The sequence below is a fragment of the Panthera leo genome, chromosome D2 (assembly GCF_018350215.1).
Source record: "Panthera leo isolate Ple1 chromosome D2, P.leo_Ple1_pat1.1, whole genome shotgun sequence".
NCBI classification, from domain to species: Eukaryota; Metazoa; Chordata; class Mammalia; order Carnivora; family Felidae; genus Panthera; species Panthera leo.
In genome coordinates this window covers 33,926,909-33,950,996 of record NC_056689.1, presented here as the reverse complement: position 1 = coordinate 33,950,996, position 24,088 = coordinate 33,926,909, and the positions used below count along the sequence as shown (strand labels likewise).

General features: G+C 39.5%; 1 long non-coding RNA gene across 1 annotated transcript in view; it reads left to right on the top strand.

Moving 5' to 3' along the window:
- LOC122202697 overlaps positions 1 to 18,584 on the top strand; it is a 75,444-nt gene extending 56,860 nt beyond the window's left edge. The window contains exons 4-5 of the long non-coding RNA XR_006194807.1: positions 11,163 to 11,322; positions 17,661 to 18,584. This is a non-coding gene — a long non-coding RNA (uncharacterized LOC122202697). The remainder of the gene's footprint in view (positions 1 to 11,162; positions 11,323 to 17,660) is intronic.
- Positions 18,585 to 24,088: the final 5,504 nt, after the last annotated feature.

Below are 24,088 nucleotides of genomic sequence, written 5' to 3'. Positions count from 1 at the left end.
TAGAGCTTCTTGGGAACTCTCATGCTGAGCTATTAGAAAATTATTTCTCTCCCTCTCTCTCTCTCTCTCTCTCCCTGTCTCTCTCTTTCTGTCACTCACTCCCTGTCTTCCCTCTCTACCTCCAGGTTGCAAATCATGTTTTAGGAAAGCCTAAAAACAACTTTCTTCCCCATTAAGTGGAGGCAGCCTTCTAAGAAATGAAAAGCCCCAATCCCTGATGACATCATTTGAATTATTGGAGCAAGCCAGGACTGAAAAAATCTCTCCTCCCTCTTCTCAGTTGTGTTAGCCAGTTTGCTAAAGTTCGGTCTTTGTTCCTGACAAGTGAAGGAACACTGCTTAATACACATTGATAACATTTATGCATCAATCACAGCCTTCAACATTTAAATATAACATGAGAATTTCAGACATTGTGGTAGGACAACAGGCAAAACATTTAGGTGGTATGGAGTCTTCCAGATATTTATTTCTAAAATGTGGGTACACCTCAGAATCAACTAAGGGAGCTTTTTCAAAATACAAACTTCTAGACCCTGCCCAAAATACTCTGACTCAGTTGATGGAGCCAAAGAATATGTATTATTAGTAAGGTCCCTTGGTGATTCTGACACAATCAGTACAAGATCTGGCATTTGATAAACACTAATCTAGAAAACTATCGATTCCATCTGTAAGAACAATATACAGTATGGATTTCTATGCTTCTATAAATAAAACTTCTTTGGCTAGTACAGGAATGCCATGATTTTCAGAAATTCACTTAAGAGAAATCCTGGAATTTATAAATTAGGTAAAATATTCACACAAAGCATGGCACCCATGCACTTCCCATCCCCTTTCAGCTAAGACCATTTAAGAGTTCTTTGCTATCTTCTTCAAATTTCTATCTCATCCACATCTTTACCAACTAAGCTGTTAACTGTATGTATTAACATCACACATAATATATAACACTGTACAGTATTTGGCAATTCAGCATTTTGCCAATCAATAACAGACATCATTCAAACGTGCAAAAAGCCACTAATAAGGACAGCAGCTTGAACACCATTAGGCTGGGCACCAAAGCAAAATCTAGGAAACTCAGGCAGAAGTTTCTAATTATTTGATCATTATCAAACTTTAGCTGATCTAAAATGGTAGGGAAGACTTTGAGAGAAAATCTTCAAGTCCCCACCCTCAGAAATGTTTGGAAATGGTATTTGCAAATAAGGATTTTGTATATGATAATTATGAAAGTTTTGTGTTGTATTCCTTCAATAAAATGTATTGCTTTTTTCACACAAAGAGGTATTATCTTACTAAATTTATTTCTAGGTATTCGTAGTTTGTTGATAACTGGAACAGCTTTTGAAATTACCCTTTCTAGGAAATTATTTATAATTTAAAGAAAGGCTATTTTTAAATTTACCATAAGATAAATTCTCTTATTGGCTGTGAATAAGATGTATTTTTGATAGTCTCTTGGGTTTTCCTGTTATGTAATCATATCATCTGAAAAATCAAATTCATGTTGCCACTTTATTTGCAATATTTATTCCTGTATATCTTATTTTCTTATCTTTTTAAAAATTTTATGTTTTTTTAAATTTACATCCGAATTAGTTAGCATATAGTGCAACAATGATTTCAGGAGTATATTCCTTAACGCCCCTTACCCATTTAGCCCATCCCCCCTTCCACACCCCCTCCAGTAACCCTCTGTTTGTTTTCCATATTTATGAGTCTCTTATGTTTTGTCCCCGTCCTTGTTTTTATATGATTTTTGCTTCCCTTCCCTTATGTTCATCTGTTTTGTCTCTTAAATTCCTCATATGAGTGAAGTCATATGCTATTTGTCTATCTCTGACTGGCTAATTTCACTTAGCATAATACCCTCTAGTTCTATCCACATAGGTGCAAATGGCAAGATTTCATTCTTTTTGATTGCCAAGTAATACTTCATTGTATATATACACACCACATCTTCTTTATCCATTCATCCATCGATGGACATTTGGACTCTTTCCATACTTTGGCTATTGTTGATAGTGCTGCCATAAACATGGGGGTGAAAGTGTCCCTTCGAAACAGCACGCCTGTATCCCTTGGATAAATACCTAGTAGTGCAATTGCTGGGTCGTAAGGTAGTTCTATTTTTAGTTTTTTGAGGAACCTCCATACTGTTTTCCAGAGTGGCTGCACCAGCTTGCATTTCCATCTTATTTTCTTATCTTATTGCATTAGCTACAACCTTCAATATATCAATTTAGTGATGTTGATAGTCATCTCTTTTTTAATGATAATTACCTTAGTATGTCACCACTTAATATCATTTTACTCTTTGTTTGATATACAGTAAAGATTATATTTTAGTCAGAATATAAATTAGTCACCTGAATGATTTCAATGAGGCATGTACCCATTAAGAATGCTTTCAGCTACAAATAATAGAACCCTAAGACTGGCATAAACAAATAGGAAGTTAACTTCCAAGTTTGACCAAGACAGAGTAACAGGGACCAGATTTACCCTCTTACCTAAAAACTAAAGAAAAACCACACAAAACATTTGAAACAATCATTTTCAAACATTAGCCAATAGGCAGTGCATGGTAGTAACACCTGAAAGAAGAGAAACAAGCAGTGGGAGCTTTACAATTGCTCTGGCTCATTGCCAGGGAGGAGGAACCCAGAATCCATAGTGTCCCAGAGTTGGAAAAGTTTTGCTAGGAGTACAGGCAGGTCAGTGTGAATCAAAACTTGAACAGGGATGCCTGGGTGGCTCAGTCGGTTAAGTGGCTGACTCCTCATTTCGTCTCAGGTCATGATCTCATGGTCGTGAATTCAAGCCCTGTGCCCAGCTCTACGCTGACAGTGTGAATCCTGCTTGTGATTCTCTCTCTCTAATCTCTCTACCCCCCCCCACTTGTGCTCTCTCCCTCTCTCAAAATAAATAAACTTTAAAAATATTTTTAAAAGACTTGAACAAAAAAGCCATGTTTTGCATAGATAGTAGAGTATCTGACACAATCCAAGGATAAGATGTGCAGCCCAGCCTCATAAGACACAGAACAAAAGGGATCCAGGAGTAGTCAAGTACAATAGCAGGTATCTTCTCTGTGCCTTCTTCTGGAGTCCCTTGTTCTCCTGGGCATCTGCTTCATTCTCCACCCTCTGTAGTCTGAATTACTTTACTTTTTCATCCATAGTCTGGAAAATAACTGTCCAAACTCTCTTTGTTGTCTCTCCATTTGTCTCACAAGCATTTTCCCTAATAAATTTGTTGCACATTTAATAGCATCTTGATTTGCTTTTCAATGGACCTGAACTAACAGATCAGTATCAATATATTCTGGTTTATTCAGTCTTAAAAATTATAATGTGAAGGGCAATAATAGCCCAGAGCTATCATTGTGTACAGTCATTCCTCCAACGTGAGGTGAAGTTCATGTCTGTGGTCTCTCCTGCAGTCCTCAGCATTCCTTCCTAAAAAACAAACAAACAAATAAAAAGTTTTACACTACTACCCAAGAATGAGTAACAATTATAGGCATAGGGCAGCCTAGATTCATGGAAGAAAGAACAGTTTCCCCTTCAAGGACACTAAAGATACACCCAATTTACATGATCAAACACATAACTTCCTGATTGAAAACCACTACATTTTATTCAATATTCTCCTAAGAACAAAGGGTGGATACTGTGTACTTGTTTGCATAATTTTAAATCAGTCACGGCTTTTCCAGAACAGAGGGGGGGCCAACTTTCAATATGTATCCAAATCTTCACTTGTTAGCAAGAAGGAACTGCTTATAATTTTTAAGTAACAGTTTTTATTTGGCTTAAAAAAAAAAAGCTCAAGATCCAGTTTCTACCAAGGCAAGCCACTGCATATATTTTATCTCATTTATCCTAAACAGAATAATATCTTTCATTTATCTCCATTTTAAGAAGAGGAGACTGCATTTCAGAGAAATTAAGAAATTTACCAACGGTTGCTTCACTGACTCTTATAGACAGAAATTAAACCAAGTTCCTTCTGGTTCACAATCTAGTATCTTTTGTTGCTTTTTGAGATGCCACTGAAAATCTAGTTTGCCAAAATCTTTGCTAATGATAATATATGGATCTTTAAGCAAACCTGCTTGTCCTTTGTGTTATTTAAAAACGTGAATGGTCTGTGTACTGCTTGGTCAAAAGTTAAATATACATAAATGTCTGCTATATGTTGCTCAAGTTTCTGACACATAGAAAAAAAAAAAAAAGGACTTTTCTTTTCTCTTCCTCTTTCCCTTCATTAGGGCTGAGCTTTCCACTGGTACCCAGTAAAGGATGGAAGTTGGCATGTCCAGGGTTAGACAAATAAATAAATACAGATTTCTCACTATCAGAGAAAGGAGTTACAACTATGGAAATTAGGAAGTCCAGAATATATCCTGGAGTGCTGCAAAGGAACTGGAGATATCAGTCTTATGGCCTGATTAGATAGACAAATATAAGCGTGTGTGTGTGTGTGTGTGTGTGTGTGTGTGTGTGTGTGTGTTCTAGCTCTGTTCACTAAGAGGGTCTAGAAGCAATGGCATTCTGATAACAATGAACCGATTTAGATCTTTTTTTTTCTAGATAACATTATCTGCTAAAAAGAACCAGGTCTCCTTGCCACAATATGACTCTAGGACTAGAGCAAGGAAAATATAAGATGTATGTATTTGGAACATTTTATGACACCAGAAGGTTAAAAACAAATGCTTGAAAAATTATGGGGGCATGTGTATAATACACAGTAACCAGCTTGAGGTGGCTTCTGCTGGTAAGTCTGGGACAAATTGAGTGTCAAAATAAATAATAATAACCGATTGTAACCCTGTGAGTAAAAGACAAATCCTAAGTTCATACTGACATTAATTAATTGATTAATTAATTGGAGAGAAAGGAAAGCTCTATCCTACCTAATCTAGAATGAATGACAAGATTAGAAAACTCCCATTTCATAATCATCAGAATAATAATTTATTCAAGCTAGAATCATTAACTGATGGTAAACTGGTAAAAATTTGCTAAGAAACAAGATAGTCAAATGATCTCAAAGAGTCTTGCTACAAAATAATAATTTATTATGTTATAATAGAGAACTTGGCAGACATAATCTTAACTAAGTAATAAAAGTTGACATTATCATTAATGGAACAAATTGACATCATGTGCCTCCTCGTATGATTCCTGGAGACTAGCACAGCATCACTTCTGTAAGATTCCTGCCAAAATGCATAAATTATAAAGAAACATCAGACAACTCCCCATAATTGAGAAACATTCTCAAAAGCAATTGGTTTGGGCTCTCCAAAACTATCAAGATCATGAAAGATCATTAAACATTGAGAAACTGTTCCAGACTGAAGAAGACTAAAGAGACACAACTAAACGCAATATATGATTGTAAACTGAATCCTGAACCTAAAAGGGACATTATTGAGACCATAAGATTTGAGTAGGGTATATAGATTGGATATTATTGGATCAACATTAATTTCCTGATTTTGATTGTTATACTGAATCCTTGCACTCAAGAAATACAAATTAGAATATTAAAGGTAATGGGGCATTGTGTCTACAACTTACTCTCAAATAATTGAGAAATAAGTAGAGGATCAAGATGGAAGGTATACGGAAGCTCTGTGTACTACTTTGCAAATTTTTTTGTAGATTTGAAATTATTGCCAAATAAAGTTTTAAAAATTAAAAACAAAGGGCACCTGGGTGGCTCAGTTGGTTAAGCGTCCGACTCTTGATTTCAGCTCAGGTCATGACCTGAAGGTTCATGAGTTCAAGCCCCACATCAGGCTCTGTGGTGATGGTGCAGAGTCTGCTTGGGATTCTCTCTCTCTCTCTCTCTCTCTCTGCCCCTCCCTGCTCTCTCTCTCTCTCTCTCTCTCTCAAAATAAATAGATAAACTTAAAAAAATTAAAAATGAAAAACAATAGGGACACCTGGGTGACTCAGTTGGTTAAGCACCCAACTCTTGATTTCGGCTCGGGTCATGACCTCAAGGTTCGTGAGTTCAGGCCCCACATCAGGCTCCGTGGTGACAGTGCAGAGCCTGCTTGGGATTCTCTCTCTCTCTCTCTCTGCCCCCCCCTCCACTTGCACGCATGCTTCGAAAGAAAGAAAGAAAGAAAGAAAGAAAGAAAAACAGACAATGGGATTTTCTTCCCCCAAATAACTCTAAGAATAGCAAAGCCCATCAACACCTCCAAAAGATTGGAGGAATAGAAAACAAAATGTTTCATTTCAATTATTTATGGCTGCATAATAAAACCACTCCAAAATTCAGTGGCTTTATTGTATTATCTGTCATGATTCTGTGGATTGATTGGCCTCAGTTGGGAGTTCTGCTCCTTGTGATGGCAGATGAAGCTGCAGTCATTTGGGTGTCCCCTAGGCTGAACATCCAAGATGGCACACTCACATGTTTGGAACTTTGCTGAGGTTGGTTAGAAGAGGGAGAGGGCTGAAATAGGCCACTGAGATGGCTGGGGCCTCTTTGCCCATGCAGTCTCAGGGTCTCTCCCTTTCTACCTGGTCTCTAAGTCACTTCTCCATATGATCTCTGTGGGATGACCTGATCAGAGGCCGGTGAAAGAATTCCCCCAATGCAGAACAAAAGAGAGAGAAGTTTATTGACTATACCACAAGGGAGCAATGGGCAGGACAGCAAAGGAGAGATGCCTGCCAGGAGGCAGCAGGTGGGGGGTGGGGAAGCTGTATTTAAGGGGGAAGGTGAGAAGGTATGGGAATTTTCCTTTTTTGGAACCTATGTCCAGGTATAAGTAACTCATTGGTCAGCTAGGCCTTATGGATATTGTGAGGTGGGTGGCCTAATGGGCCTGTTTGTATTCAGTAGGGAGTCTCTGTGGGCCCTTCTACCATACTCAGGTTTCCATTGTTCAAGTTAGTTGACTAAAAGTGGCAAGCGCCCTTCAAATACATGCTTTTATATGGACATGAGTATTCATTTCTCTTGGGTTGATATCTGGTCCATGAATATTTAAATATATTTTATAATATATTAATTCTATATATTTATTAATTTTGTATAATTAATTATATTTAATTACATTTCTACATTTAATTAATTTTATGTATTCTATAATATATCTGATTCATTGATATTTTTATGAGAAAGCTAAAGGTTATTTTCCAGTTATTAAACTTTATCTTTCTAATCCCCAGTTAACAGTAAATAATAGTTAATTTGGAAGAAGATGATTAGAGAAGTTGATGGGACCTTTACTTTAAGGGTAAAGGAATTTGCAATCCCTGTCAAAATATCACCAGCATTCTTCAGAGAGCTAGAACAAACAATCCTAAAATTTGTATGGAACCCCAAAAGACCCCCAAATAGTCAAAGAAATCTTGAAAAAGAAAACCAAATATGGAAGCATCACAATTCTGGACTTCAAGATGTATTACAAAGCTGTAATCATCTAGACAGTATGGTACTGGCACAAAAACAGACACATAGATCAATGGAACAGAATAGAAAACCCTGAAATGGACCTACAAACATAATGGCCAACTAATCTTTGACAAAGCAGGAAAGAATATCCAATGAAACAAAGACAGTCTCTTCAGCAAATGCTGTTGGGAAAACTGGACAGAGACATGCAGAAAAATGAACCTGGACCACTTTCTCACACCATGCACAAAAATAAACTCAAAATGGGGCGCCTGGGTGGCTCAGTGGGTTAAGCGGCCAACTTCAGCTCAGGTCATGATCTCTCGGTCCGTGAGTTTGAGCCCTGCGTTGGGCTCTGTGCTGACAGCTCAGAGCCTGGAGCCTGTTTCAGATTCTGTGTCTCCCTCTCTCTGATCCTCCCCTGTTCATGCTCTGTCTCTCCCTGTCTCAAAAATAAATAAAACGTTTAAAAAAAATTTTTTTAAATAAAAAAAAAAACTCAAAATGGATGAAAGACCTAAACATAAGGCAGGAAGCCATCAAAATCCTCAAGGAGAAAGCAGACAAAAACCTCTTTGACCTCGGCCTAAGTAACTTCTTACTCAACACATCCCTGGAGGCAAGGGAAATAAAAGCAAAAATGAACTATTGGGACCTCAACAAAATAAAAATCTTCTGCAGAGTGAAGGAAACAATCAGTAAAACTAAAAGCCAACTGACGGAATGGGAGAAGATATTTGCAAACAACATATCAGATAAAGGGTTAGTATCCAAAATCTATGAGGAACTTAGCAAACACAACACCCAAAAAACAATCCAGTGAAGAAATGGGCAAAAGACATGAATAGACACCTCTCCAAAGAAGACATCCAGATGGCCAACCAACACATGAAAAAATGCTCAACATCACTCATTATCAGGGAAATACAAATCAAAACCACAATGAGATACCACCTCACACATGTCAGAATGGCTAACATTAACAACTAAGGCAACAACAGATGTTGGTGAGGATGCGGAAAAAGAGGAACCCTTTTGCGCTGCTTGTGGGAATGCAAACTGGTGCAGCCACTCTGGAAAACAGTATGGAGGTTCCTCAAAAAACTAAAAATAGAACTACCTTATGACCCAGCAATTGCACTACTAGGTATTTATACAAGGGATACAGGTGTGCTGTTTCGAAGGGACACATGCACCCCCATGTTTATGGCAGCACTATCCACAATAGCCAAAGTATGGAAAGAGCCCAAATGTCCACCAATGGATGAATGGATAAAGAAGATGTGGTGTGTATATACAATGGAGTATTACTCAGCAATCAAAAAGAATGAAATCTTGCCATTTGCAACTACGTGGATGGAACTGGAGGGTGTTATACTAAGTGAAATTAATGAGTCAGAGAAAGACAAAAATCATATGACTTCACTCATATGAGGACTTTAAGAGACGAAACAGATGAACATAAGGGAAGGGAAGCAAAAATAATACAAAACAAGAAGGGGGACAAAATATGAGACTCTTAAACATGGAGAATAAACTGAGGGTTGCTGGAGGGGTTGTGGGAGGGGAGATGGGCTAAATGGGTAAGGGACATTAAGGAATCTACTCCTGAAATCATTGTTGCACTATATGCTAACTAACTTGGATGTAAATTAATTAATTAAATAAATAAATACGAAAATAAGTAAATAAATAAATATTAACTTAAATTTAAAAAATAAAATAAATAAAAAACTATTTTAGAAATAAAAAAAGGGTAAATGAATTTGATTTTTCTGTTTGTTTTTGAGAGAGAGAGAGCGAGCAAGAGAGAGCACTTGTGTGCACCAGTGGGGGAGAGTGGCAGAGGGAAAAGGAAAATCTTCAACAAGCTCCACACTGAGCATGTAACACATGATCCCACAATCCTGGGATCATGACCTGAGCCCAAATCAAGTCAGATGCTCGGGGCACCTAGGTGGCTCAGTCGGTTGGGAGTCCTACTTTAGCTCGGTCATGATCTCGCAGTCTGTGAGTTCGAGCCCCGTGTCGGGCTCTGCACTGACAGCTCAGAGCCTGGAGCCTGTTTCAGATTCTGTATCTCTCTCTCTCTCTGACCCTCCTCCGTTCATGCTCTGTCTCTCTCTGTCTCAAAAACAAATAAACGTTAAGGAAAAAAAAAAAAAGAGTCAGATGCTCAACCAACTGAGCCACCCATTTAAGAGCTTAGATGTTGAAACGTAACTGCGTTGTTTAAAATCCTGATTCTACCATTCACAAGATGTATGACCTTAGGCAAGTTACTTAACTTCTGTGAGCTTCAGCTTTTTTATCTGCAAAGTGGAGGAAAATATAATAATAACTATCTTATTAGATGATTGTGATGATTAAATCAGATGCCTCCAAACCTAACGCTAGGCACTTTGTAAATATGTATTAATTGTTAGTAATTATTAATAATAATTTATATACTGCTGCATTATTACCTTTAAAATTTATTTATTTATTTATTTTGAGACAGAGAGAGAGAGAGAGAGAGAGAGAGAGAGAGAGTGCACCCGTGTGCTTGTGTGTGTGTATGTGCACGGGTGTGTGGGCAAGCAACAGAGGGGCAGAGAGAGGGAGGGAGAATCCCAAGCAGGTTCTGTGCTGTGGCATCAGACACAGGGCTCCAACCCACCAACCAATAAGTCATGACCTGAGCTGAAACCAAAAGTGGGATGCTTAACCAACTGAGCCACCCAGGCAACCCTGCATAGTTACATTTTTATAGTGAAAATGCATTGCTTTTGAAATTTTTTATTTATTTATTTTTAACTTCTTAAAATATTTATTTATTTTTGAGAGAGAGAGACAGCATGAAGGAACGGGGGAGGGGCAGAGAGAGAAGGAGACCCAGAATCCGAAGCAGGCTCTAGGCTCTGAGCTGTCAGCGCAAAGCCCAACGTGGGGCTCAAATTCACGAACCATGAGATCATGACCTGAGCTGAAGTCAGACACTTAACCAACAGAACAACCCAGGCACCCCATTTTTGAAATTGTAAAAACAATTTTTAAATGTGTGAAGTCAACCTTAATTTTGAGCGTTTACTAATACAAATGCATTCTTAAATTATCAAGTCATGCGTTAAGCTGCAAAATAGGAATTTTGCCCTGCTTTCTTGGTGTTTCAGAGGAAACGGAGACTGCTCACTTAAGGTCTGAATTGTGCTTTAGTTATTCTTTTCCATTCTATAAATCAAGGAGGGGCACTTTCCCGGGCACAAAAATTCATGAAGTTGTGGTACCTTTTTTACCAAAATTGTTCCTAAAACAACTACTAATGACATTGAATTTCCTAATCTACAAGGAGTTCCTTAGTATTCTATTGGTCATTCGGATCTTTGAAGCAAAGCAATTCCAACTAAATTTCATGTTGACCCCTAAGGCTTTTTGTTTTAGAGTGAAAGAACTCTGTTAATAATCTAGCATCTTTTCCAAGATCCTGTCTCATCTCCCTTTGGTAGATTGGAGCATTCCATTTTAATTCATTGCCTGTGGAATTAGTAATTATATGATTTCTCTTGTGACTCCAATCTTAAATAATGATATCCCTTTAATAAGCTTTGTTCTATTTATAGGCCTTAAAGAGAAATTTGATTTTTAAGAGAAAACAGCAGCAATACTACAAATAACTGTTAAAATGTATTCTAGAAGCCATTTTCTGTCCTGTTTTTTATTGCTTTATTTGTGTTTCTGGTCAGAAGAACTGGAATGCAGAATGAGGAGCTTATGAGGTTCTCACCCTGGCTCCTCCCACCCATGCTTGGATTCAAACAAGTGGCCACTCACTAGCATATCCAAATGGATACCAGAGCCATTTTCCAGACCTCAGGAGTCCTATAGCCTTTCACCAGCCAAGCTGTAAGTACCTACAAGATAACAAGTACTTTTCTCAAGGCTATCTTTCTGTGTGTGTGTGTGTGTGTGTGTGTGTGTGTGTGTGTAACAGCTTTATTGAGGTATAGTTTATATACTACACAATTTACCCATTTAAAGTGTAAAACTTATTGGTTTGTTTTGGGTTTTTTGAGTGTGTGTGTGTGTGTGTGCATAAGCTGGGGAGGGGCTTGTGAGAGGGAAAGGAACAGAGAGAATCTTAAGCAGACTCCATACCCAGTGCAGAGCCCAACGTGGGGCTTGATCTCATGACCCTGAGATCATGACCTGACCCGAAATCAAGAGTCAATGCTTAACCAACTGAGCCACCCAGCGCCCCTCATTGATTTTTAATATATTCACAGAGTTGTGCAATTATCACCAAAATGAATTTTAGAACATTTTCATCACCCCAAATATAAACCCTATGCCCAGTAACAAAACTCCCCTTTCCACATAGTGACAACAAAGCTCACCAAAAAAAGTATTTAAATTTATCCTACTAAAGCAAAAAGGACAGATTAAGAAAGCTCAAACTGTGCATAGTGTTCTAATTTTTAAATTCTATAATTGTGTTTTGTCCTATCTCAAATTGTGCAAAGAATATTTTTAAGGACTCCTATTTTTTAATTTGGGAAATTTATATTTTATAACAAAAAGGATTGAAATTGAGAAGATATAGAATTTTCCAGCATCTAAAATCGTGAAAATTGGGGTGCCTGGGTGGCTCAGTCGGTTAGGCATCTACTTCAGCTCAGGTCATGATCTCGTGGTTCATGAGTTCAAGCCCCGCGTTGGGCTCTGTGTTGACAGCTCAGAGCCTGGAGCCTGCTTTGGATTCTCTGTCTTCCTCTCTCTCTACCGCTCTGCTTCCCCTGCTAATGCTCTGTCTCTAGGTCTCTCTCAAAAATAAATAAACATTAAAACTGTTAAAATAATTAAAAGAATCACAGAAACAAAACAAACAAACAAACATTCCCCTATTCACCCCAGCCCTAGGCAACTACTAATCTACTTTCTGTCACCTTGAATTTGCCTATTCTGGAAATTTCACATAAATGGCAGCATATAATATGTGGCCTTTTGTGTCAGACTTTTTCATTTATCATAATGTTTTCAAAGTTCATGTTGCAGTGTGTATCAGTACTTCCTTTCTTTTAATGGCTGAATAATACTCCATTGTATGGATGTGCCACATTTTCTTTATCCATTCATTAATTAATGAGCATTTGAGTTGTTTCTACTTCTTAGCTATCATGAATAATGTTGCTATGCACATTCATGTGCAAGTTTTAGTGTAAACATATGTCTTCATTTCTCTTGGGTGTATGCGTAAGAGTGGAATTACTGGTCCATGTGTTTTGAGAAACTGCCAGATTTACATCAAGGCTCTCTTAAGATCTACTTGGTCTTGGGTTAATTGTTGTTCCATTTGGGTATGGTCCTGGAAACAGGCCCTTGCTGTTCAGATAAGAAACTTCTGTCAAAGACTTTCACTACATTATGATCTGAACTTAACAATCTAAAAAAGTATGTGCTTTTCAACATTTTTGAAAATACGATGATTAGCATTCTTCTCTCTAGGGAAAAAAAAAAAGATCCTGTTTATCAAGTTTCCAGAACCATATAGACTCTTAAGGAGCACTTGACTCTTCTCACCCTAAAAGGCTGAGTAGACTTTAGGGGCACGTGGAGCAAGGCATAGTTGCATAAATTAAGGAGCATTACAAAAGAAAATATGTCTTCATTATTGCAAGGAAATTCTTCATTTCGCTTACAACAACATATCTTGTTTCGGAAGTCAGAAATTCATATGGGCTAATAAATTTTTTATTGTAGTCACTCACACCTTAGCACAAATTACTTTAATAATCACACTTTCCTCTTAACCCCTGGTTAAGTACAGACTAAGATGTTCTGGTAGTAGAGGAGGTACTTTAAAAAAGGTAGAAAACAAGTAATTTTAGAGCCTAAAAAGGGGAATTGGGACACACTACATATATTACATTTAGTAGGTTATTTACTGCTCATAAAAATGCCATGAGATAAGTACTATCATTTTCCTTTAAAAATTTTTAATGTTTATTTACTTTTGAGAGAGAGAGAGAGTAAGAGCATGAGTGGGAGAAGGGCAGAGAGAGAGGGAGACACAAAATCCCAAACAGGCTCCAGACTCCAAGCCATCAGCACAGAGACCGACACGGGGCTCGAACTCAGGAACCAGGAGATCATGACCTGAGCCGAAGTCAGACGGTTAACCGACTGAGCTACCCAGTTGCCCCCATTTTTACTTTAAAAGAAAGGAAAAGGGCTAAAAAAAAAAAAGTTAAGTAACTTACTGAAAATCACACAAATTATATGTGAGAACTTTAACTCATATCTATCTGATTCCAAAAAACCAGAGCATCCACTCTCTGTCCTGAAGAGAGAACAAATACTTGCAGAACTCTGGGGCTGGGAAGTAGGGAATGTGGAGAGTAGAGGTGTGCCGAAACCAAACTTTGCCTTCTCTACAAATTTTTTTCACGTCCCTGGTTGCCACAACCACCTGCTGGCAGCACCCCCTGACCCCCAATGGTGCAAAAATGCTAATGAGTCCTTAAATGCTCCGTCTTCCTGGCTTAGAGGACCTACTGTATCTGACTAAGTTAGGATGGTAACAACTGCTGCTGCCTGAGCCACACACTCCAGCAAAACTTCCTTATTTGGAAAAGTCCTTTCCATCCTATCTGGGCAGAAAGAATACAATCTCACATTTAAAAAAAAACAAAATGCTTTGACCTACATCAGAAGGGGCACTTGAAAACACTAAAACACAGAGAAATGACAAAAAGATCAAGTATATTTCTAAATACTTTGCTCAAGTGGAAGGTGGGGGAATGTGGATGGGGTGGGGAATGCTTCATCAGATAGTTAAAAGAAAGAACATTCACAAAACCCTTTTGCTTTAACCCCAGAAGCTCTTCTAGTTAGCAATAAGCTTTGTATCTCAGTTATATGAAATTTAGCACACTTTTTACTGGAATGAAGAAAAAATACATTTTGAAACTGCTGTTGAAGCCAGGAGGGAGCTGAATGGCAGGAGACTATAGTTTCTCAGATGGGGTTTAGCATTGCTTCTCTCCTACGCAGAGGTTATATTTGAAAAGGTGGGACTAAGTGGATATTTTCAGGATGGGCCAATGAGGTCGGCCTGAGTGTTAGCTCTTGCTGTTCCGGGAGCAGCTTGGTAGAAAGATGAAAAGAGGAGACTAAAGTCTCAACCCTGCTGCTGGGTGAACTTGGGCAAATTACTTAACCTCTCTGGGTGGACCTCATTTTGCTCTTCTTTGAAGAGGAGTTGGACTAAATGACCTCCAATAACCTTTCCAGAATTGACTTTCTGTTTTGTGATTTCCATGATTGTGGAAAGGGCTTGTCGAGGCTAAAGCGTGCAACAGAAACCATGGGTTTCCAATGACCTCTAGACACACCCCTCATTCCCTAACTTCCCTCCTGGTACCTTTAAACCCTCAGCCCTTCTGGAGCCCAGGGCCTTGGTGTTGCTTCCTGGCTTCCTGGAGGGACCTCCCAGAAGACCCATTAGTATGCAAAGCACAATAAGCTGAATATCATTCCCAGTGCTTATCAAATTTTATCTGTCCTATATTCCATTCTCTCAGAGTCTGCTTTCAACCACCTGGCCCTGCGTGATGATGGATTAAATCAGATAAAATAACCCTCACTGAGATTTCCTAACATGTAACCCTCCTCACAAAATAACTTAAAAATAATCCGAATATACATCCCTCTTCCAAAGTTCCTCATATCTTTTTTTTTAGTTTATTTACTTTGAGAGAGAAAGGGAGAGAGAGAGCGTGCACATGCACATGCAAGCGCACAAGCAGGGGAGGGAAGAGAGAGAGAGAGAGAGAGAGAGAGAGAGAATCCCAAGCAGCCTCTGAGATGTTATTGCAGTGCCCCAAGTGGGCCTGATCCCATGACCATGAGACCATGACCTGAGCCAAAATCAAGAGTCAGACGCTCACCCGACTGAGCCACCCAAGTGCCCAAAAGTTCCTAATATCTACATTATTTATTTATGTGGAAGGAGACCATTGATGGAGGGGTCTTCCTATGCCCCTGAAATTACATTAAGATTGGATTGCCTTCCCTGATCAGTGACACTTGGGGAAGTTGTCCTATCTTGGCAGGAAGATTGTAAACTCAAGATGGAGATTTTGTTTTTCTCTGCATTAATCTGCAGCTAATGCCAGTGAACATTATCCTTGTTTAATTACATTCACTAACCAACTGACACAACTTCCCCTGGGAAGAAGCTTATCCGACTCTGACTCATGCTTTACAGCATGTTGGATTTGAGGAAATGGATAATATACGCCCCGCTGGCTTTGGAATTTTAAACAGAAACCCACATGCCGCCAAGTCTCCAGCTTACTCCCAAATATGGGAGAATGTGTGCCCCAGCCACGGTTGCAGGAGGCATGCTCAGTGTGACAAAAGGCAAAACCCACAGTGTGTGCTGAATGCCAGGCCAGGCGTGGAGAGGCAGAGCAAGTATTCACTTAAAGGAAAAGGAACAACCCCAGAAAAGTGGTGGGAGGATGCCTCCTCTAAGGACTGTGTCCCTTTCCTAGAGTTATTTTGATGATGTCATAGCAGTGAATGTCTTATTAAAAGTAAAGTAGGAGTGCCTAGGTGGCTCAGTCAGTTATGCGTCCAACTCTTGATTTCAGCTCAGGTCATTATCTCACAGTTCGTGAGTTTGAGCCCACGCTGACCTTGAGGAGTCTGCTTGTGATTGTCTCTCTCCTCTCTCTCTCTCTCTCTCCCCTCCCCTCCTCCCTTCTCGTGCACTCATCTGTGCTGTCGCACTCACTCTCTCTCTTTCTCTCTCAAAATAAATAAATAAGCACTTAAAAACCAGTAAAATCCTTGCCAGCCTCAGGGACTAAGAGGTGTGATTTCAAAGGGCTAACCTTTAGAGGTTTTTAAAGCAGTACTCACAGACACAGCATGTGAGAACAAGAAATGAAATGATAGGAGCCTTGTGCTGAGCTGGTCAGGTCACTCTGTATCCAGATCATGGCAAGAAACTCTCTAGTAGCCAGTGTGCCCCAGGATTCTCTAGTATCAGAGATGTTTCCAGAGTAGAGCTAACTGGGGCAATTGCTCTTGTGTCTGAGCTTAGGGTGCAGGGAGCAGTAACCCAGGGCAGAAAGACATAGATCCTCAGCTGGAAGCCAAAAAAGAAAGGCTCATAGTCCAATTCAACCCCTACCCCCCACTCCATGGCTGAGCCACTCCCTCCTTTTGCCCACACCTCCTAAGTCTCCACATGTCTTCTTACAAACTCTCTTCCTTTTCAGGACTGTCCTTGTTCTTCTTTAAAAAAAAAAAAAATCTTTATTTTTTTAATTTTTAAAATGTGTTTGATAAAAAAATGTCAAAAAATATGGAAATATAACAATAACAGCTCCCATTTATGGAGTGTTTTCTTTGTGTAAGACACTATACGAAAACACTTAATGTGCATCATTTTATTCAGGTAGGTTTATTATCATCCCCATTTACAGATAATAAGATTAAAGTTCATACAGGTGAAGTAACTTGCCGAAAGTCACATGGCTGAGATTTGAACCCAAGTGCTTTCTGTCCTAAGGCCATGTGCTTAAATATTGCACAGGCTTCCTTAAAAGTACAAGGAAGAGGGAAATATCAACCCTCGTCCACCACTCAAAGGTAACTACTGTGTTATCTTTCCAGACCTCTCTTTACATAAGTGTGTGTGGTGTTTATTTTAATCTGATTTTAGTAGAATAAAATCTGGGTTGATTGGGCTTCCAGGAAGAGGGAGAATGAGTCACCCACTGTAATTTATCCAGATTTCTCTTCCCCTTAAAAAGCTCTAGCTCAAACAACCTGCACTTGGATGAGTCCTGAGCCCTCTGCTGGTTTCCAAGAGGCATGGGTATCTTGCTGGAAGCATCATGCCAAGCACACAGTAGGCACTCAGTTGTTTCTCTCCAGTGGTATTATCAGGAACAGGATTTTCTGTTATTCTTGGCCTCTACTCCAATGTAAGTATTTTAGAGCTGTGAGTTTCAGGGCACCTGGATGGCTCGGTTAGTTAAGCATCTGGCACTTGATTTCAGCTCAGGTCATGATCTTGCAGTTCATGAGATCAAGCCCCACTTTGGGCTCTGCGACGACAGTGCAGAGATTGCTTGGGATTCTCTCTCTTCCTCTCTCTCTCTCTCTGACCCTCCCCACCTCTTAAAAAAAAAAAAAAAAAAAGAGCTGTGAATTCCTTCCCTCTCTAGATGGTGCTGGTGCTGGTGCTGGAGCCAGATAAAGAACCAACTGCCCAAGTGAGCCTGGAAATACATACATGTCATCTCTCTGGAGAGCAAAATTGACACCATGACTACTGTTCTGGGACTGCCCTTTAAAACCTTTGCTGAATTTGTACTCCTGGTCTTTCTCATGACTGCTGATGAAGAGAAGAGCTTCAGGGGTAGAGATAGTCACAGGTGAGGTGAAATGTGTGTGTTGGGGGTAGTGAGGAGAACAGAGTGGGATTCAATGGCTCTTCTGGAGTTCATAGGAGCTCCTGTCATCAGTTCTAGCCTGACTTCAGGGGGCTGGAGAATCCCCCACAGCCAATGAAGGGACTGACTTCAAGGGGCGGTGAATTACCCTGCTTGGTCATGAGACCTCAGCTGAGCAAGCAGAACAAATTGAGGCAAGTATGACAGAAGCTAATCAGGGACTCAGGAAACCTGTCTTTCCTTCTTACTTCTCACTAACCACTACCTCCCCCTGCCACACATACAACCACACATATTCTCTTAAAAAATACCCCAAGCCATAAAGGGGTAAATTTTATGTTATACGTATTTTACTATGATTAAAAAGAATCATATTTAGCCAACCTAGGTTAAATATTCTATTCTCTGTCCTTATTCCTATGTCTATGTATTCCTCAGAACTGTAATCCAAGCACTATAATCCACATTATTGCATTTGAATCACCTCAATTTGTGATATAATTTGTGAGTTTCCTAAATGAGGGATTACTAATTTTTTCTTTTTCTTTCTGCTTTTTGTGGAAGTATAACATATACACTGAAAAGTGCACAAATCATAAATATACAGTTCTATAAATTTTCAAATGGCAAACACCTTCATATAACCAAAACCTAAATGAAGAAACAGAATGTCACTAGCACACCTTCCAGTCACTAGTTTCTCAAGGGTAATTCCTATTCATAAATTAAAAACATATATTAACTTCTCCTGTTTTTGAACTTGACATAAATGGAATTGTAAGTATATATTCTTTTTTTGTCTGGCTTCTTCCACTTAACATTATATTTATGATATTCATCTTTACTATTGTATAGAGTTATAGACTATTTATTCCCATTGTGATCTAATACTCCTTTATATGAATTCACCATGATTTATTTATCCATTCTATTGTTGGTGGACATTTGAATTGTTTCTGGTTTTTAGCTATTACAAATAGTGTCACTATGAGCATTCTTGTATATATGTTTTAGTGAACATGTTTTTCTAGAAATGCAATTGCTGTCATAGGGTATGCACATGTTCAGCTTGGATAGATATTGTCAGACATTTTTCCAAGGTGGTTGTAACCAATTTACACTCCCACAAGCAATGTGTGAGAGTTCTGTTTGCTCCATATCCTCACCAACACTTGGTGTTGTCTGTCTTCTTTATTTTAGCCATTCTGGTGTGATGTGAACAGATATCCTGTTGTGCTCTTAATTTGCATTTTCCTGTTGATTAGTGAATGGAGTATTTTTCATATATTTATTAACCATTTGGATATTCTAGGAATTTTTTTAAGGTTTTGCTTTCCTGGTTATTAAAGTAATACATGCTAATTGAAGAAGGTATGTCAAATACAGAAAGGAATCGTGGTGGCTTTGTACACGTCAATTTAGTTAAATTGGAACTACGTTTTCCAGAATTTTTTTTCCCTATCTGATTCCAGGCTAGATTTAGCCACAAGAAAATTTGCATAAAGGGTGCCTGGGTGGCTGAGTCCATTAAGCGACTGACTCTTGGTTTGGGCTCAGGTCATGATCTAGTGGTTTCATGAGTTGGAGCCCCACTGTGCTGGCAGTGCAGAGCCTGCTTGAGAGTCTCTATCTCCCTCTTTCTCTGACCCTCCCCCACTCATGCTGTCTCTCTCTTTTCTCTCTTTCTCTCTCAAAATAAATAAGTAAACTTTAAAAAAAAGTAAGTTTGCATAAGACTTGCAGAAGTGAAGCAGCCATGTTTATGTTCAGAAGGTCTGCATAAAGGCAGGCACCATTGCAACTCATACATGTCTCAGATCTGCTGGTTTACCTGTTGGCATGGGAAGGCAACTGGACTCATAGTTCCCACCACATCTTGTCCTTCAACTTGTTCAACTCCTGGTCCAAATGTGTGTTTAGCTCCATGCCAAAGGTCCCAGCTCCTTTTGCAGGTCACTGACATCACTGAGGTTGGAGGTTGTGGAGGCAGTGGGAGACAGATGCAGGTTCCACTTCACCCTTCAGGGTGCCACATTTTTCTTGCAAGTTCCAGTTTGCCCTCATTCTCCCATACTTCATGTCTCTTCATTCTTCCTAGCTGCTACCCTCCTGACTTCAGGCCCAGTGCGAGAAACATAAGCAGCAAGTGCACATAAGCTATTTAACCAGCGCCCACAATTACATAACTTCAAATCCCTTATAATAAACCACTGATCCTAGGTCATTCTTAGTAGTTATGCATCTCTAATTAAACTCTGATACAGGCAATAAGAAGAAACAGACTTCACCTGTAATCCCACACCCCGAGTGGACCACTGTCAACATCTCAGTCTGTATTTTTCCTGCCTGGAGTATTTTCATTGAAGAGAATGAGTTCTGGTGAGGTTAAGGACTGCTCAGGGCTCAACTGGTAGGTGGCAGAGCCCAGCCATCAGAAATCTGGTTTCATTCACGCCAGTGTGGTGTTGCTTCCACTGTGTCTCAGAATCCCTGAGTGACCCTTTACTCCTCCAGCTTTCTGGGGGCCCTCCAACTCTGAGCATGAGCTCTGGGCCTGTGAGAACAGCTTTTGAACACATTTTCCTGGGCTTTTCAGCCACCTGCTTTTACAGCTTCCCCATTCTGTTCTGACCAAATTACAGGAGTTCCACCTTTCTGTTCCTCTTCAGAAAAAGAAAAGTCTTTTAAAATGAGAGTCATGCTGTGTCATCTACATCCGGAGAACTGTCTAAGAAGTGATGGCCACCAGGGGGCCAAAGAGAGTCCTAAGGTCTTCCCTGCCCTGCCAAACACTGCTCCCCTGAAGTCTAGAGATGAAGTACTTTGATTTAAGCATTACTGTCTTGAGAGTTCTTTTTTAAAATAGAAGTACTCTTGAGAGAGGCAACACATGACATAATTCTTCAGAATGAATGATTTCCCAGATGTAGTAGTAAGTGACAAAAGCTTTGGTAAGAGAGCAGGCTGGACAGGAGACAGAAGGAGGTGAAGTCAAAGACAAACTCCCTACTATACGATTTGGCCAAGAGTCTCCAGGACTCTGAGTTTTATAAAACCAAGAGTCAACAACACTTTTCTGCTCAAACCTGAGACTTGGGCTTGAGCTCTGCTCCTCGCCAAGAGGGTGGACCCTCTAGGACAGATTCGCTTCCCTGAGAACAGAACCAGAGAGAAGCATCCAGAGATGGAGAGCAATTTAGAAACTAATGACCTTTGGAGTGCCTGGCTGGCTCAGTCAGTAGAGCACGTGACTCTCAATCTCACAGTCATGAGTTCAAACCCCAAGTCCAAGTAGGGCATGGAGCCTACTTAACATACATTTAAAAAGCAAAATACATTAAAAGATAAAAAAAAAAAAAATCTGCTCTAGAAACTAGTGATGATGAGAAGAAGCTGGTAACACATACTCTTCCAGCATGTCAGTTATGCCTGACTGGCTTCTTGAAAAAGAAAAAAAGTGGATGTTGTAGTTAAGGTTTCTTGCTTTGTTTGTTTTCCCCTTCCAACAGCTATAGATACTGTTGGCCTCATTCCTGGTTTGTTCCTATCACTGCCCCCCAAGTAGAGGGGATAGTTACTCTACAGGTTGGTTGCTGAGCTGGGAGCCGCAGGCTGGCAGGGAGGCCACAGCCCAAAGCACAGGAGTGCCCAGGGGTAACATTATCCTGCCAGAGCTAAACAAGGAACTGAGTGTTTAGAATAACTTCAAGAAAGTCGTGGGTGTTTCCTCTGTCAGAGAAACAAGAAACCACAGTGAGATAATGGATAGCTATGTTCAGGTCACAGATTATCAGCTGCCATTGCTACTTCCTGTTCAGAATTCAATGCAACTTCTTTCTAGTCACTGGAGCCTCATGGATTCTGCAAGCATGACAGCATTTTGTGATGTGGGGCTTGGAAGTGCTGCTAACCAGAGGTGGAACTGTTTTTTGGGAGGCGGGGGTGAGTCTTCAGGGGCCTGTTCCTTGTAGGTGGTGAGTGAGGAACCATGAGTGAGAATAATTTTTGCCAGACTCTTGGTATTTTTCAGGCTTTTAGACTACGATTTTTGTGCATTATCTTATTTGACTCTTAAAACAAGTGCTATGCAAAAGACAAGTGATAGTGAGGATGTGGAGAAACTGGAACCCTTGTACACTGTTGGTGGGAATGCAGAAAAGTGTCCATCAACTGACGAATGGATAAAGAAGACATGGTATGTATATATTATATGTATATGTATGTGCATATATATATATATATATATATATATATATATATATAATGGAATATTACTCAGCGATAAAAAAGAAAAATCTTGCCATTTACAATGATGTGAATGAAGCTAGAGAGAATTTATTTATTTATTTATTTATTTATTTATTTATTTTTTCAATATATGAAATTTATTGTCAAATTGGTTTCCATACAACACCCAGTGCTCATCCCAACAGGTGCCCTCCTCAATACCCATCACCCACCCTCCCCTCCCTCCCACCCCCCATCAACCCTCAGTTTGTTCTCAGTTTTTAAGAGTCTCTTATGCTTTGACTCTCTCCCACTCTAACCTCTTTTTTTTTTTTTCCCTTCCCCTCCCCCATGGGCTTCTGTTAAGTTTCTCAGGATCCACATAAGAGTGAAACCATATGGTATCTGTCTTTCTCTGTATGGCTTATTTCACTTAGCATCACACTCTCCAGTTCCATCCACGTTGCTACAAAGGGCCTTATTTCGTTCTTTCTCATTGCCCTGTAGTACTCCATTGTGTATATAAACCACAATTTCTTTATCCATTCATCAGTTGATGGACATTTAGGCTCTTTCCATAATTTGGCTATTGTTGAGAGTGCTGCTATAAACATTGGGGTACAAGTGCCCCTATGCATAAGTACTCCTGTATCCCTTGGGTAAATTCCTAGCAGTGCTATTGCTGGGTCATAGGGTAGGTCTATTTTTAATTTTTTGAGGAACCTCCACACTGTTTTCCAGAGTGGCTGCACCAGTTTGCATTCCCACCAACAGTGCAAGAGGGTTCCTGTTTCTCCACATCCTCTCCAGCATCTATAGTCTCCTGATTTGTTCATTTTGGCCACGAAGCTAGAGAGAATTATACTAACCAAAATAAATCGGCCAGAGAAAGACAAACACCATATGATTCCACTCATATGTAGAATTTAAGAATGAAACAAACAAAGGGGGAAAAGAGAGAGAAACCAAGAAACAGACTCTTAACTATAGAGAACAACTGACGGTTAGCAGAGGAGAAGGCGTGGGAAGATGGGTCACATAGGTGATGGAGACTGAGGAGTGTGCTTGTTGTGACCACACCAGGTGTTGTATGGAAGTGTTGAATAACTATACTGTACACCTGAAACTAGCATTACACTGTATGTTAACTAACTGGAATTTATTTATTTATTTTAATTTTTTTATTTTTTGAGAGACAGAGACAGTGCAAGTCAGAGAGGGGTTGAGAGACAGGGAGACACAGAAACCAAAGCAGGCTCCAGGCTCTGAGCTGTCAGCACAGACCCTCATGCAGAGCTCAAACCCACGAACTGTGAGATCATGACCTGAGCCAAAGTCAGACACTTAACTGACTGAGCCACCCAGGCACCCCTGGAATTTATATAAAAAATTTTTAATAATTGAAAATAGAAGTGTTGTGTCATCGAGCAAACCCACTTCTGGGGATTGATCCAAAATAATTGAAGTCAGGATCACAAATCAATATTGGAACTTCTATGTCTACTGCAACACGTTTCACAATAGTCAAGATGTAAAAACAACCTAAATGTCAATTGAAGGATGAATGGATAAAGAAAATGTATAGATACATACAATGAAATATTATTCAGCCTTTAAAAAGAAGGAAACCTTAAAAATATGTGACAGCATGATTGAGTCTTGAGGACATTAGGACATTATGCTAAGTGAAAGAAACCAGTCACAGGACAAATACTATATGATTGTACTTATATGGGGTATCAAAAACAGTCAAACTCATAGAAGCAGAAAATAGAATAGTGGTTGCCAGGAGAAGCCTGGGGAGTTGCTAATCAATAGGTTTAAAGTTTCAGTCATGCAAAAGGAATAAGTTCTAGAGATCTGCTGTACAACATTGTGTCTATAACTTACAATACTGTGTTGTACACAGAAATCTGTTAAGTACAGGGGCGCCTGGGTGACTCAGTCGGTTAAGCATCCGATTTCAGCTCAGG